The 13,835-nt window shown below is 40.4% G+C and overlaps 1 long non-coding RNA gene and 3 other non-coding genes across 4 annotated transcripts in view; 2 read left to right on the forward strand and 2 right to left on the reverse strand.

Annotated features, from left to right (window-relative positions):
- The window catches only part of LOC143773298 (uncharacterized), a 78,921-nt gene extending 65,611 nt beyond the window's left edge, over positions 1 to 13,310 (forward strand). The window contains exons 3-4 of the long non-coding RNA XR_013215133.1: positions 9,420 to 9,583; positions 12,853 to 13,310. This is a non-coding gene — a long non-coding RNA (uncharacterized LOC143773298). The remainder of the gene's footprint in view (positions 1 to 9,419; positions 9,584 to 12,852) is intronic.
- Positions 346 to 417, reverse strand: TRNAE-CUC (transfer RNA glutamic acid (anticodon CUC)). The gene has a single exon. It is a non-coding gene; the product is annotated as a tRNA-Glu (tRNA).
- TRNAV-AAC (transfer RNA valine (anticodon AAC)) lies at positions 1,888 to 1,960 on the forward strand. The gene has a single exon. It is a non-coding gene; the product is annotated as a tRNA-Val (tRNA).
- Positions 13,311 to 13,418: 108 nt separating the features above from the next.
- TRNAE-CUC (transfer RNA glutamic acid (anticodon CUC)) lies at positions 13,419 to 13,490 on the reverse strand. The gene has a single exon. It is a non-coding gene; the product is annotated as a tRNA-Glu (tRNA).
- Positions 13,491 to 13,835: the final 345 nt, after the last annotated feature.

Raw genomic sequence — 13,835 nt, forward strand, 5'->3', positions numbered from 1 at the left:
TATTACTTATTTATCATTCTTGTTTACCATTAGATACATTTGTTTATGTATATATATATAGTCAAATAATAATCAATAATGAACACCTAAGAGAACAAAGCTTTCTTTGAAAAGGCTAAAAGATCTTTATTGATATATATTACAAATTATTTTAATTTTGAAGATCATAAAACACATAAAAAAGCATTTCTTCTCAATAATGATAAATAATAAATATGATAGTTTATCTGAACTAAAATAGAGGCGACTAAAAAAAGAAATTCCCTGAACGACATAGTCATTTATACTATTTTTGTGTTGTATATATTTATTTGATAAACTAAAGTAATATATAAAAGATTGAAATTCCCTGACCGGGAATCGAACCCGGGCCGCGGCGGTGAGAGCGCCGAATCCTAACCACTAGACCACCAGGGAATGTGGATGTGAGGTTGTCTAGTACCTGAATAGAAAGCTTTGCATGACACAGTTATGAGGCTGATGACACATTGATGGTAAGGATATGTGGTATTCATCACGGCCTCCTTATGGACTGCATAGGAAAAAGGAAAATAAAAAAAGTGTTTCTGCCCGGTTTCCTTTCACGTGTGAGGCGAACGTGATAACCACTACACTACTGAAACTTCACTAAAGACTGTTCCTTCAACAATTCACTCCGGAGATACCAGTGTTACAATGTAATTCACACCGTGCAGTTTATGAAATTACAATCAGCTCTTATAGATGGTTGTGATAATACCTTTGGTCTCCAAATGATTCTGAAGTCGATTTCTTTTTTGTAAAATTTTCTTTTTATTTTATACAGGTTTAATAACAATCAGAAATAATCACAATAATAAAATACAGTGCGGTGGTGAAAATACACCTAAAAATCAGCTGCAAGAAGTATAAAAATGGCACAAAAATTGTCATCAACGTGGGCACTGGAGGGTGTTATCAAAAGGGTTAAATGGCTTTGGGCCACTGATCTGACGCTGGCCCCATATCAATATCAGTTCCTGGTATTAACCTAGTATCAAAGTGGGCAAGTGGCCATTGGTTGCTGATATGACTGTCTTGTATTTTTATAGGGGCTATAATGGTTACTCACAAAATATTAAGGTTTCCCCTATTTATATGAGGGGCTAACATTATTATCACCAGGGTTCCCACCATGATCCCAAGATTGAAGTGAATAACGAAGAGAAATAGATGAGTGGCACAACTCTATAACAGAGGACTTAGTGGGTGTGTGAGATATCCTGGGCGTAATTCAGCGGAGGTGCTTGCATCTAAGAATGAAAACAATCTTGAAGATTGAAGTGTTTGTGATCCTCCTAACATTAATGTTCATTTATTTGTCCCATATTCTAGTCTCATCTGCGTGTAGTAATAGGGGCGTCTGTAGCAATATTCTTACTATGCAGATTGCAGATATCACAGCGAGACCCTCAATAACCTTCTTCTGAACTTTTCATACATGTCTGCAGTCGAGTTGTCATTGTCTGATGAAGCTCTTGGTGTGAGTACTGGTTCATAGAGACAGCCATAGAAACGCTGTCGGCGGAGCTCCACACTCGCAGCCTATTTATGGAGTCAGAGTAACTTTTTACACATCACCTTTAAAAAACACCAGCTACCTATTCACATCTGTAAAATTGTCTATTTGCCCCTTTTTGTGCTACTTTTTATATTTCCCATAGCAGCTTTTAGGTATATTAACATCAGGGCACATTGCTGTGATACATTCTAATTAATATTGAACCTGTAAAAAACAAAAAAGAAAATTTTACAAATAGAAAACTTCTGAATTAAAAAACAACTTTAGCATCGTGGACTCTAAAGCGCGTTAGTCTGCATGATTGACCTTTGTACAAGCTCAACTGGAAAGAACCCACGCACAAAGAAGTTTCTGTAGTGTAGTGGTTATCACGTTCGCCTAACACGCGAAAGGTCCCCGGTTCGAAACCGGGCAGAAACATTTTTTTTTTTTTTTTTTAATCTTTTATTCAAATTATTTGTATTAATTTTTAAAAGTAAGGGTTACAGCAAACACATAAGGAAACATCCATAGAAATAGTATATGTAACAAGAAAAATGGGAGGAAAAGGGAAGAAAAAAAACAGAATATAGATAGGAGCATAAATAAAATCATATACATAAAAGGTCAACTGAAACTATTGCACCTTATACATATTCTTTTGAATCCTGAAAACCTGTAAAATGTGGTTTAGGTTAAGAAAATAAATTGGCATCAATGCAGAAATATTGATCAGTTAATGGACACAGAATGGTCAGATTTTGGCAAGACAAAAGTTGTCGCCCACAGACAGTAATATGATATTCAAACAAATAATTAACTTAAAATACAACTATATGTTGCATAACATTGGTGAATGAAGTTGTGCTATTAGTCGTATTTAATATTTTGTGTGACTTCCATGAGCTTAAAGGACTGCATCCATGCGGTTCAACAATGATTCATACAATTTCGGATTTCGGAGGGTTTCAGCTTTCAAAAGAATAATTTATGCAACCAATGGATGGATTTAATGTCAGGTTATATGCTTTTATTTACATAACATGGATAAGCGATATAACTTCTGTCTGGGAGTGTATAAAAAATAGTTAACTCCCTCACCAGTAATCGAACCTGGGACGCGGCAGCGTCAAGTCCTAATCACGAGGGAAGGTACCAACATTGCTACAATTTCCTTTTAAAAAATAAAAAAAAATGTTTCTGGCCAGTGAATTTTCATATGTTAATAGAATGTGATAACCGCTAGACTAAAGAAACTTAAAGAAGCACTCCTCCTTCTATAAAAGTTTGTATCCTCTTACTATATTGCAGTCATCATATTATATAGCACTGAGTACTTACAATTGCTCATTTTGCTTTTCTACCCAGTAATTTTTTCTCCTTTACTCTATAAGCGGGAAATCGCTTTTCCTTGTAAAAATCATTCCCCTCTTCTACTCCTGACCCAGCTGGTCCTGCCCCCTGGCAGGGACTTTTGCAGTGATGGCTACAGTTCCCAGTAGTCAGGGATAACAGGGCAATCTGTAGGGTCGGCCCATAGTTTGGGAGGAGTAATAGAGACTTGTGTGTTAGTTCCTGTTTTCCTAGGGAATTGATAATGAGAGAGAGAGACAAGAAAGGACACCCTCAGAGGAAGGTTGTCATCATTGGGTGTCCGAGAAGAAATCAGGCAAAAAGAGAGCAAGTTTCAGCAAGAGACCTTCAGTGGCTGCAGAATTTTTCTTTAAGCAGGAAAGTATGGGGACCGCAGCAAGAGAATAATAGGAACATCCTTAAGAGACTTTTGGGAACATCTAGTGTTCCAGACCAGAAAGCTGCTGTTAGAGAGACAGAATCAACAAGGTTGGGGAACCTTTTGAAAGTAGACAGCCGGAGGAGCTACCTCTTGTTCTCATGAACTGTAGTTGGAGTGTAGTAGTCACAGTGAAATACATCCACCCGTGTGACATTATACTGGGAAGATGGAGGTGCTCAGGTTGACATGCAGTGCTACAGTAACGTTCACTTTACGTATTGTGTCGCCATCCATAACAACCATGAATGTACCTCTGTATTGTGGAGAAGAAAACAGCAAGCGTATTTCCTACTACCCTCTACACTGTGTGCAGAATTATTAGGCAAGTTGTATTTTAGAAGATTATTTTTATTATTGATCAGCAACTATGTTCTTAATCAACCCAAAAGACTCATAAATATCAAAGCTTAATATTTTTGGAAGTTGGAGTGTTTTTTTTTTTAGATTTGGCTATCTTAGGAGGATATCTGTTTGTGCAGGTAACTATTACTGTGCAGAATTATTAGGCAACTTAATAAAAACCAAATATATTCCCATCTCACTTGTTTATTTTCACCAGGTAGACCAATATAACTGCACAAAATTTATAAATAAACATTTCCGACATGCAAAAACAAAATCCTAAAAAATTAGTGACCAATATAGCCACTTTTCTTTATGATGACACTCAGCAGCCTTCCATCCATAGATTCTGTCAGTTGCTTGATCTGTTTACGACCAACATTGCGTGCAGCAGCCACCACAGCCTCCCAGACACTGTTCCGAGAGGTGGACTGTTTTCCCTCCCTGTAGATCTCACATTTTATGAGGGACCACAGGTTCTCTATGGGGTTCAGAACAGGTGAACAAGGGGGCCATGTTATTATTTTTTCTTGTTTGAGACCTTTACTGGCCGATCCACTCTGTGGAGTAGTTGGAGGCATGTGATGGAGCATTGTCCTGCATGAAAATCATGTTTTTCTTGAACGATAACAACTTCTTCCTGTACCACTGCTTGAAGACGTTGTCTTCCAGAAACTGGAAGTAGGTCTGGGAGTTGAGCTTCACTCCATCCTCAACCTGAAAAGGTCCCACAAGTTCATCTTTGATGATACCAGCCCATACCAGTACCCCACCTCCACCTTGCTTGCATCTGAGTCGGAGTGGAGCTCTCTGCCCTTTACTGATCCAGCCTCTGGCCCATCCATCTGGCCCATCAAGAGTCACTCTTATTTCATCAGTCCATAAAACCTTTGAAAAGTCAGTCTTAAGATATTTCTTGGCCCAGTCTTGATGTTTTATCTTATGTTTCTTGTTCAAAGATGGTCGTTTTTCAGCCTTCTTTAGCTTGGCCATGTCCGCGAGTATCGCACACCTTGTGCTTTTTGTTACTCCAGTAACGTTGCAGCTCTGAAATATGGCAAAACTGGTGGCAAATGGCATCTTGGCAGCTTCACGCTTGATTTTCCTCAATTCATGGGCGGTTATTTTGCGCCCTTTTTGCCCAACACGCTTCTTGCGACCCTGTTGGCTATTTGCCATGAAATGTTTGATTGTTCGGTGATCACGCTTCAAAGGTTTGGCAACTTCAAGACTGCTGCATCTCTCTGCAAGACATCTCACAATTTTGGACTTTTGAAGCCCGTCAAATCTCTCTTCTGACCCATTTTGCTAAAGGAAAGAAAGTTGACTAATAATTAAGCACACCTTATATAGGGTGTTGATGTCATTAGATAACACCCGTCCTTATTACAGAGATGCACATCACCTGATTTACTTATTTGGTAGTTGGCTCTCAAGCCTGAACAGCTTGCAGTAGGACAACATGTATAAAAAGTATCATGTGATCAAAATACAACTTGCCTAATAATTCTGCACACTGTGTATACATAATTTTGATCGACAGTAAAAAGGACTTTATTTTACTAACTGGTCTGGATTCCTCATCATGGTGTTAAAGGGTCTGTTTACTACTAGGACAACCCCTTCTCATACCCCACGCTTGGCCCCGACACAATAAAAAAGCCAATACTCATGTCCCATGTCAGCCCTGTTCCCGCGATGTTGACACTCGCTCTCCCAAGTGCTCTTGTGTAGTTGTTGTGACACTGACACCCAGTCAGAGCTAGCGTCACTGTTTCCGACTTCGGACAAATAGAATATAAAGAGGAAGTTAGAGATCCGCTACAGCCCAGACTTCCTCTTCATGTTTAATTTGTCAGAAGGCGGGGAGAGTTACACCAGTACTGATTGGTCATTTGGGTATGACAAGGAGTGGCCCAAGTAGTGGACAGCTTTGAAGGCATCTGACTCTGTACAAATCATGGCAGAGCTGAACCTGAAGGTGTCAGTAGCAACATAACCACAAACACACAGGGACCTTGCTTTCCTGTAGCGTGGAAGACAACTACCTCACCCACAGTTACCGCTCCGTGCCGTACACACCACCTATTGTCTTACTTTGTGCCAGAAATTTGCTTCACAATTTCTGTACACAGTATCACATAATAGGTCACTGCTACTTTCTTTTAGGCAATGCCCTATTCAGTGGCCCCAGGGGTAAAGTTCAGAAAGTGTCTAAAACACATAATCCATATGCTGAATGTCATTAGAGACAGTTCGTGGCTCATTTCACTTGATCAATTTCTTCAAATGGGGAAACGCAGGATGGAATATTGCTTAAATTCTGTTATGTTAAATATCAAATACAGGTAAAGTTTTCAAGGAGCCGTTTGGATGACTTGGATTTCTACTCTTCTCTTCACTATGATTAATCTGTTGCAGTTTAAGGCTATGTGCACATCAGGATTTCTTGCAGAAATTTCCTGACAAGAACCGGACATTTCTGCCAGAAATCTGCATGCGTTTTTTTCGCTTGGTTTTTATGCGTTTTTTGCTCGTTTTTTCCCCAATGCATTAAATAGCAGGAAAAATGCGAAAAATCCGCAAAATTAATGAACATGCTGCTTTTTTTTACCGCCATGCGTTTTTTTCGTGGAAAAAAACGCATCTTGTGCACAAAAATTGCAGAATGCATTCTAAATGATAGGATGCATATGTATGCATTTTTTATGCGTTTTTATCGTGAAAATTTCTGAACGTGTGCACATACCCTAAGACTGTCTGGTCTTAAGTTCCCAATACACAAATAGATCTTAAAAGATGTTGCCCAAAACATTCTTTTGGCCGATAGCTATCATTTCTGAGTCCCCCCATGTACAGGAACACTCATCTCTCCTGAACGTTCTTGTGTTATCTATTAGAGAACCTCTGTCAGACTCTTTAGGCTTATCTCGTGGAGAACAAAGGTACTGCCATTGGAGATCTGGCATGCTTGATTCTTCTCTACCCTGACATCATCTGTTGAGGAGAAAGTGTTGGGAGGCCACCAAATATGTTTGATTGTTGGCCAAATCTGCTGAAATTGGTCTTATGTTTATAAGGGCCTCTTGACATTTGATATGTGACAGTGTTTTTTTGCTAATATTTTTCTTTACTAGCTAGATATTCTCACTTCAATTTTTTGGTTCTTTTTATAGAGACATCTCACTTCATAGAGGCAGCTGCTTCTGTCACTCATGTGTCTTAAAGGGAACCTGTCACCCCCCCAGGCGTTTTTAACTAAAAGAGTCACCTTGTGCGGCAGTAATGCTGCATTCTGACAAGGTGGCTCTTTAAGTTCTGAGTGCTGTAACTGCCGAAATAATCAGTTTTGTAATTTGTCCTAAATACCTTTTCTTCAGTCCTGGAGGCCGGCGTTTCCCACCTGCTGCAGACGCCACACAGCCGTCACTCAAGTCTTCTGGGCGCCGGGTGCCGCCTCCTCACCACTGTTTTGAAATGAGCCGGCGCCTGCACTCTTTTCTCCTGCCTTTCTGCAGTTACAGCACCCAGAACTACAAGAGCCACCTTGTCAGAATGCAGCATTACTGCTACACAAGGTGGCTCTTTTAGATAAAAACGCCTGGGGAAGGGGTGACAGGTTCCCTTTAAAAAGAAAGATAAAGAAAATAGATGGTGTGTTTCTGCCCAGTCTCGAACCGGGGACCTTTCACGTGTTAGGCGAACGTGATAACCACTACACTACAGAAACTTCCATGTCTGTGAGATGTTGCTCATTTGTGGTGGGACATTGGTCCAACCAAGAGGCTTGACTAAACCGGCTGTGATGTTTATGGACACACTGGATTATAGCTATTGCCTGATTGCCTGATTCATGTTGCCTACACCACATATAGTATGAATCATAGCATTAATGTGGGTTTATGCAAAGCTCTCTCTAACTTATTATCTTTAACCCCTTAATGACAGCCAATACGTCTTTAAACTGACCAGAGATATAAGAGAATAGCCTCACCACACAGGTGACAATCCAGCAGCTGCCGGCTGGACACTATAGCTGACAACTTGCTGTATCAGCCACGATCAGTGTTGTCACCGTACATATCTGTTTAGCCCCTTAGATGCTGCTGTCAATAGTGACTACATCATTATAAATGGTTAACAGAGTGTGGGGGTTTCCTCTTTATCCAAACTGGTGCCCTCAGATCATGATTGTGTGGTCCTGATGTTTGCGATGGCAATTCACGACCAAATAGCGGCCTTAGAGTCTGACTGCTGTAGTAATCTGTTCAGAAGTTAGAGGCATTTAGGTGGTAAAAATACACATTTTCATTTCTGTCATACCACCTTGCATTAATTCCTGTAAAGCACCTGAAGGGTTAATAAACTACCTGACTGCAGTTTTCAATTTCTCTAGGGGTGCTGTTTTTAAAATGGTATCACGTTTGGGGTTTTTCCAATATATAGGACCCCTAAAGTCACTTCAAACATGGATAAGTCCCTAAAAAAATAAGTTTTGTAAATTTCCTTGAAAAAATGAAAAATTGCTGCTACATTTTTAAACCTCCTAAAATGCTAACAAAATAAAATAACATTTTACAAATGGTGCTGATGTAAAGCCGACATGTGGGAAATGTTATTTATTAGTGGTTTGCTGTGGTGTGACCATCTGGATTAAAGAAATAATCATTCAAATTTAGAAAATTGATAATTTTTTAACTTTCTCAAATTTTTGATATTTTTTTATAAATAAACACAAAACATATTGACCTAAATTCACCATTAAAGTATAATGTGTTACGAAAAAACAGTCTCAAAATCACTTGGATTTGTTGAAGCGTTGCAGGGTTATTACCACAAAAAGTGACACTGGTCAGATTTAAAAAATTTGGCTCCGTCACTAAGGGGTTAAACAAAATTCATTGGATCAGCTAAATGGTCCAGGAGTGGTGCCAAAACAATGTCCTTCTGTTTATTAAAGTACAGAAGAATGTCAAACTCTTTGTAATATATGTCATCAAATTCGGATTGTTCACTTAACACACACTTTTTCCTCTTTCATTCCCCTGACATCTGAACTTGTCATCCACTATGAAAGTCAAGCTCAAATCTGCCTCGCTGAGACAAGATGGACTGCAGTTGTCACAGGACACGGCCCATTATACATTAGAGTGGCGAGTAAGAGTGGAGGAGCAGAGAGAGGAAACAGGCAGAGATAAGCTGCTGCATGGTGCAGAGCTCTCGAACAAACAGTTTACCTCAACTTGAGCTTGATTCAAATCAAGACAGCTCAGCTCTGCTGTATATTTTCCTCCATGTTGCTGCAGCTCGTCTTTGTGCTAAAAAATGAATGTAGGGGAGGAATCCATCTCTGTGTGCTGTTCTTTGTAATACAGAGATTGTAGAGATTAACAGATAGTATCCTCAGACCAACTCCCAGTGAATTGCCACTTAAGAGATAGAGCATGGAAAGGGGAAAATGGGTGAAAATGCAGGATGCAGGGCATATAATAGAAAGATTGTGGATGCAGCTCACCCCATCAAATACTACATGTGTTTTGTTCAATCTGCTTCGTGGGATAACTACTCCACTGTGCATGGATATGGCTCGTGAGGTATCAATCATCTTTGTTGGAAGTGATGGGAAAAAAATTGATTGCTACATATTCCAGTCCATTGTTGGAGCTGCCCCATTGTTTTCTGTTTCTGAAGCCTTTCTAAGGTAAATGCCCTGAGGTGTCCTGTTGATTTAAAACTGTTCTTTTTTTCCTTTTGTTTTTGTAGATGCAACATGTCACAAAGCCTCAGCTGCTTTTGTCCTTCCTGCATCTTAAAAAGAGAAGTTAGAGGAACATCTACATATTGTTTCTACCCGGGGAACTTTATCATGTGAAGCAGATATGACAATTACTGCTCTACAGAAACTGCACTAACCTCATTTAAAAAAGGTGAAGGAGTGAAATGATTAATTGCAGATCAAATTTGTTTAAAATTTGCACAAATTTCATAGTTAGGTTGAAGGAGGGCATAAGTCCATGGAGTTCAGCCTACAGCCTGACATGTTCATTCAGAGGAAGGCAAAAACCCCATAAGGCAGGTACTAAAGGTTCCATATTAGGGGAAAAATTCCTTCCCAACTCCACATTCAGCAAATAACACTAGATACCCGACACAACGTCCCATCACAGAATCTAGGGCCCATAACCTGTAATATTATATTTTTCTAGAAAGCCATTGAGGCCCTTTTTGTACATTTGTAGTTAATCAACCATTAGAATATCATGTGGCAGAGAATTTCATAGTCTCACTGCTCTTACAGTAAAGAATCCATAGTCTCACTGCTCTTACAGTAAAGAATCCATAATATCACTGCTCTTACAGTAAAGAATCCATAGTCTCACTGCTCTTACAGTAAAGAATCCATAATATCACTGCTCTTACAGTAAAGAATCCATAGTCTCACTGCTTTTACAGTAAAGAATCCATAGTCTCACTGCTCTTACAGTAAAGAATCCATAATCTCACTGCTCTTACGGGAAAGAATTTATAGTCTCACTGCTCTTACAGTAAATACTCCATATTCTCCCTGTTTTTAAAGTATCAATAGTCTCACTGCTCTTACAGTAAAAAATCCATTGTTGCTATGTTCCAGTCCTGTGATACAGATACTGTTATTATGGAATCTTTAAATATTAGAAACAATGGTCTATCTATCATGGTACTTATTCCTGTAGCATTAGGGAGTTTGTGCCTTTCGGGCTTGGTGCTTTCTCTACTTTAGTGATTTTGAGGTGATGCCACTATTCCTGCTGGGTTAAGCAGGTACCATTTAGTAGTGAATTTATGGCATCCCCGATCAGCTGTCATGGTGCTTTTTCTGTAAATACTGTGGAGAAAAAGGTGTTTAGCAGATTGGCCTTTTCCTCATTCTATTCCACTGTTTCACCAAGATAATTTTTATGGGGCCAAAACCATATGTTTTGAGTTTCTTACTGTTTATGTGCAGCGCCCCAGGGTCCTGGTCATTGCAGTAATGTCATTTTCCTCTAGGCGAGAGTGATGTTACGTTTGGAGGCAAAGAAGGACAACTGAATCCAGGTATCACAAACATGCAACACATTTCACACTCCAGGCCACCAGGGGGAGCTCTGCTCCTATTTATTAGGGCACTTCTCACACTTAGGTAAAACTGGTTGCCTGAGGAGGAAGTTAGTTGCTGGCTGAGCTTCGCTCAGGTAGTTGGTTCCTGACAGGGGTGGGATCCTGTCAGAGATTGAGACAGAAGGACATGGAGCTGTACTTGCCCTGAGAGCTGCAGCTTCTAGAAAGAGACACTGAAGGAGAACTGTATTGCAGAGAGGGTGAAAGAAGTCATAGCAAAGGAGTGGATACCAGGAGGGCAACAGCCCTACACAGGCTGCCTCCTTCTGAGGCGCAGGATCCCGGTAGCCGGTACACCGAGGGTGCAACGATCCTTTATGCCTGGAACCAGAGACCGGCAGGACAGCTAATTTCATGTTACCTGTCTGCCCCTACACCCAGGAGGCAAGGTGGCACCCCTTAGAGGCTGGGGCATGATAGAGTCCCTGTAAAACACCTCAAGCCACCGGTCATACGGGTTTGTCCTATCCATCTGGGGGACAGAGAGAGAGAGACACACAACATCTACAACATCTGTGAGTACCTTATGAGAAGCTTAGCAGTAAGGGACTACAACACTACGGCACTAGAGGAAGGCTACTGATTTCCACCTGGACAAGGGAACTCTGAACTTGCCTCCAAACCGGCCGGACTCTGCCTGCCCTGTGATCTGGTGCTCTGGACTGTGGATGCTGAAGTCTTCAGTAAAGGTAAAGAGACTGCAACCTTGTGTCCTCGTTCTTCTCTGCGCCTCTCAACATACCACCATATACACACCGGGACATCCTGGGGATATACTTTACCTGTGGGAGATCATTGAGGCCGGTCAGAGAGCTGCGGTTCCCATGCTGTCAGATTACAACGTGATCCCACAGCTGCGACCAGAGAGAGCAGGCGCCGCTGTTGGGAATACTAATCAGCTGGCGCCTACACTATAAAAAATAAACACATTTTAAAAATGGTGGGGGTTCCCCTGTATATTTGATAAGCAGCCAGACAAAACTTCTATAGCATGGCTGGTTTTCAAGAATAGAGGAGTCCCCATGATTTTTTTTTAAATTGAGTAAATAACTAATTTAAAAATACCACGTGGGGTCCCCCCCATTTTTTACAACCAGCCAAGCTAAAGCAGACAGATGGGGGCTGGCATTCTCAGGCTGGTAAGGGGCCATGGATATTGGCCCCACAGTCTAAAAATAGCAGTCCGCAGCTGCCCCAGAAAAGGCGCCAATTCTGGTGCTCTTCCTACTTTTCCTGTGACGGTGGCAAATGGGGTTCAGATTTGTGGATGTTGATGTCACCTTTGTATTGTCAGGTGACATCAAACCCATGGCTTAGTAATGGAGAGGCGTCTATAAGACACTTATCCATTACTAACCCCATAGTCATATTGTAAATAAACACACAGCCAGAATAAATTCCTTTATTTATACTAACCTAATGCCAATTCCATAGAAGCCCTAGCCTCCTGTTAAATAAAAAGACAAAAATGAAAAACAACCATATCCCTCACCTGCCTGATGTACTGTCCCACGTCGTAATCCATGTCTGTGATAAATGGTTTTCCTTCTGGACGGTGGTAAGATGCAACTGTCCAGGCTAAAAACCACAGGAGAATGAGATGCTGCGAGCACAGCGTCAGTGAGTAGCGGTGACATCATCAAGGTTATCACAGGTCATTGAGTCTGCGTTCCCAGCTGGGCCAATGAACTGCAGTGGCCTCAGTGAGATCACCGCTCGCACCATGAGAAATGTCAAAAGGACAGTTTTGCCTGGCTGGCTATCCAAAATACAGGGGAAGCCACGTCATTTTTTAAAAATGATTTATTTATTTCTAGTGCAGATGCTCGCTGATGAATTCTCCCATCATCCGGTGCTTGCTCTCATTGTTATCAGTGACAGCAGGCGTAGGATGATGGGATTATTTAAAGATAACAAACACAGTTATACTCAGAAAGGACAGTATGTAGCCCTGAAAAGGACTTTTGCTTTAATGGTGCAGAAGCGTTATACAAGTACTGCAATAGCAATTAAACACTGCCTATATGCCTCCTCTAATCTAAACTCTTCCTCCTAGATCAACTCTCCATGAACAGCTTCCAGAGGACACTGTGCCGAGTATTGTGTCACCTGGTCTCATATAAGAAACGATAACACGAAGCGGCCGGCCAGTCACAGAAATGCCAGCAGCCAACATAGCTACAGCTAAAATATATATAGACATCTACATATACATATGTAGATATATAATGGAAAAGTGTCCAGATAAATAAAATATATTTATTATTACTTATTTATCATTCTCGTTTACCATTAGATACATTTGTTTATGTAAAAGTATGCCCATATTTATATATGAGTCAAATAATAATCAATAATGAACACCTAAGAGAACAAAGCTTTCTTTGAAAAGGCTAAATGATCTTTATTGATATATATTACAAATTATTTTCATTTTCAAGATCATAAAACACATAAAGAAACATTTCTTCTCAATAATGATAAATAATAAATATGATAGTTTATTTATCTGAAGTAAAATAGAGGCAAATAAAAAAGAAATTCCTTGACCGACATAGTCATTTATACTATTTTTGTGTTGTATTTATTTGATAAACTAAAGTGATATATAAAAGATTGTAATTCCCTGGCCGGGAATCGAACCCGGGCCGCGGCGGTGAGAGCGCCGAATCCTAACCACTAGACCACCAGGGAATGTGGTGGTGGAGTTGTCTAGTACCTGAATAGAAAGCTGTGCATGACACAGTCAGAAGGCATGTGACATATTGATGGTGAGGCTATGTGCTATTCATCACGGCCTCCATATGAAAAGAGAAAATAAAAAAAGGGTTTCTGCCCAATTTCAAACCGGAGACCTTTCGCGTGTGAGGCGAATGTGATAACCATTACACTACAGAAACTTAACCGAAGACTGTTCTTCCAACAATTCTCTCCGGAGATATCAGAGTCACATACCAGTAGCGTCTCCATTTTTCATGATCTGGGGTCGGGTGAGGGCTTATTTTTTGCATGCCGAGCTGGCGTTTTTAATGATACCAT

This window comes from Ranitomeya variabilis, chromosome 5 (assembly GCF_051348905.1).
Source record: "Ranitomeya variabilis isolate aRanVar5 chromosome 5, aRanVar5.hap1, whole genome shotgun sequence".
Classification (NCBI taxonomy): domain Eukaryota; kingdom Metazoa; phylum Chordata; class Amphibia; order Anura; family Dendrobatidae; genus Ranitomeya; species Ranitomeya variabilis.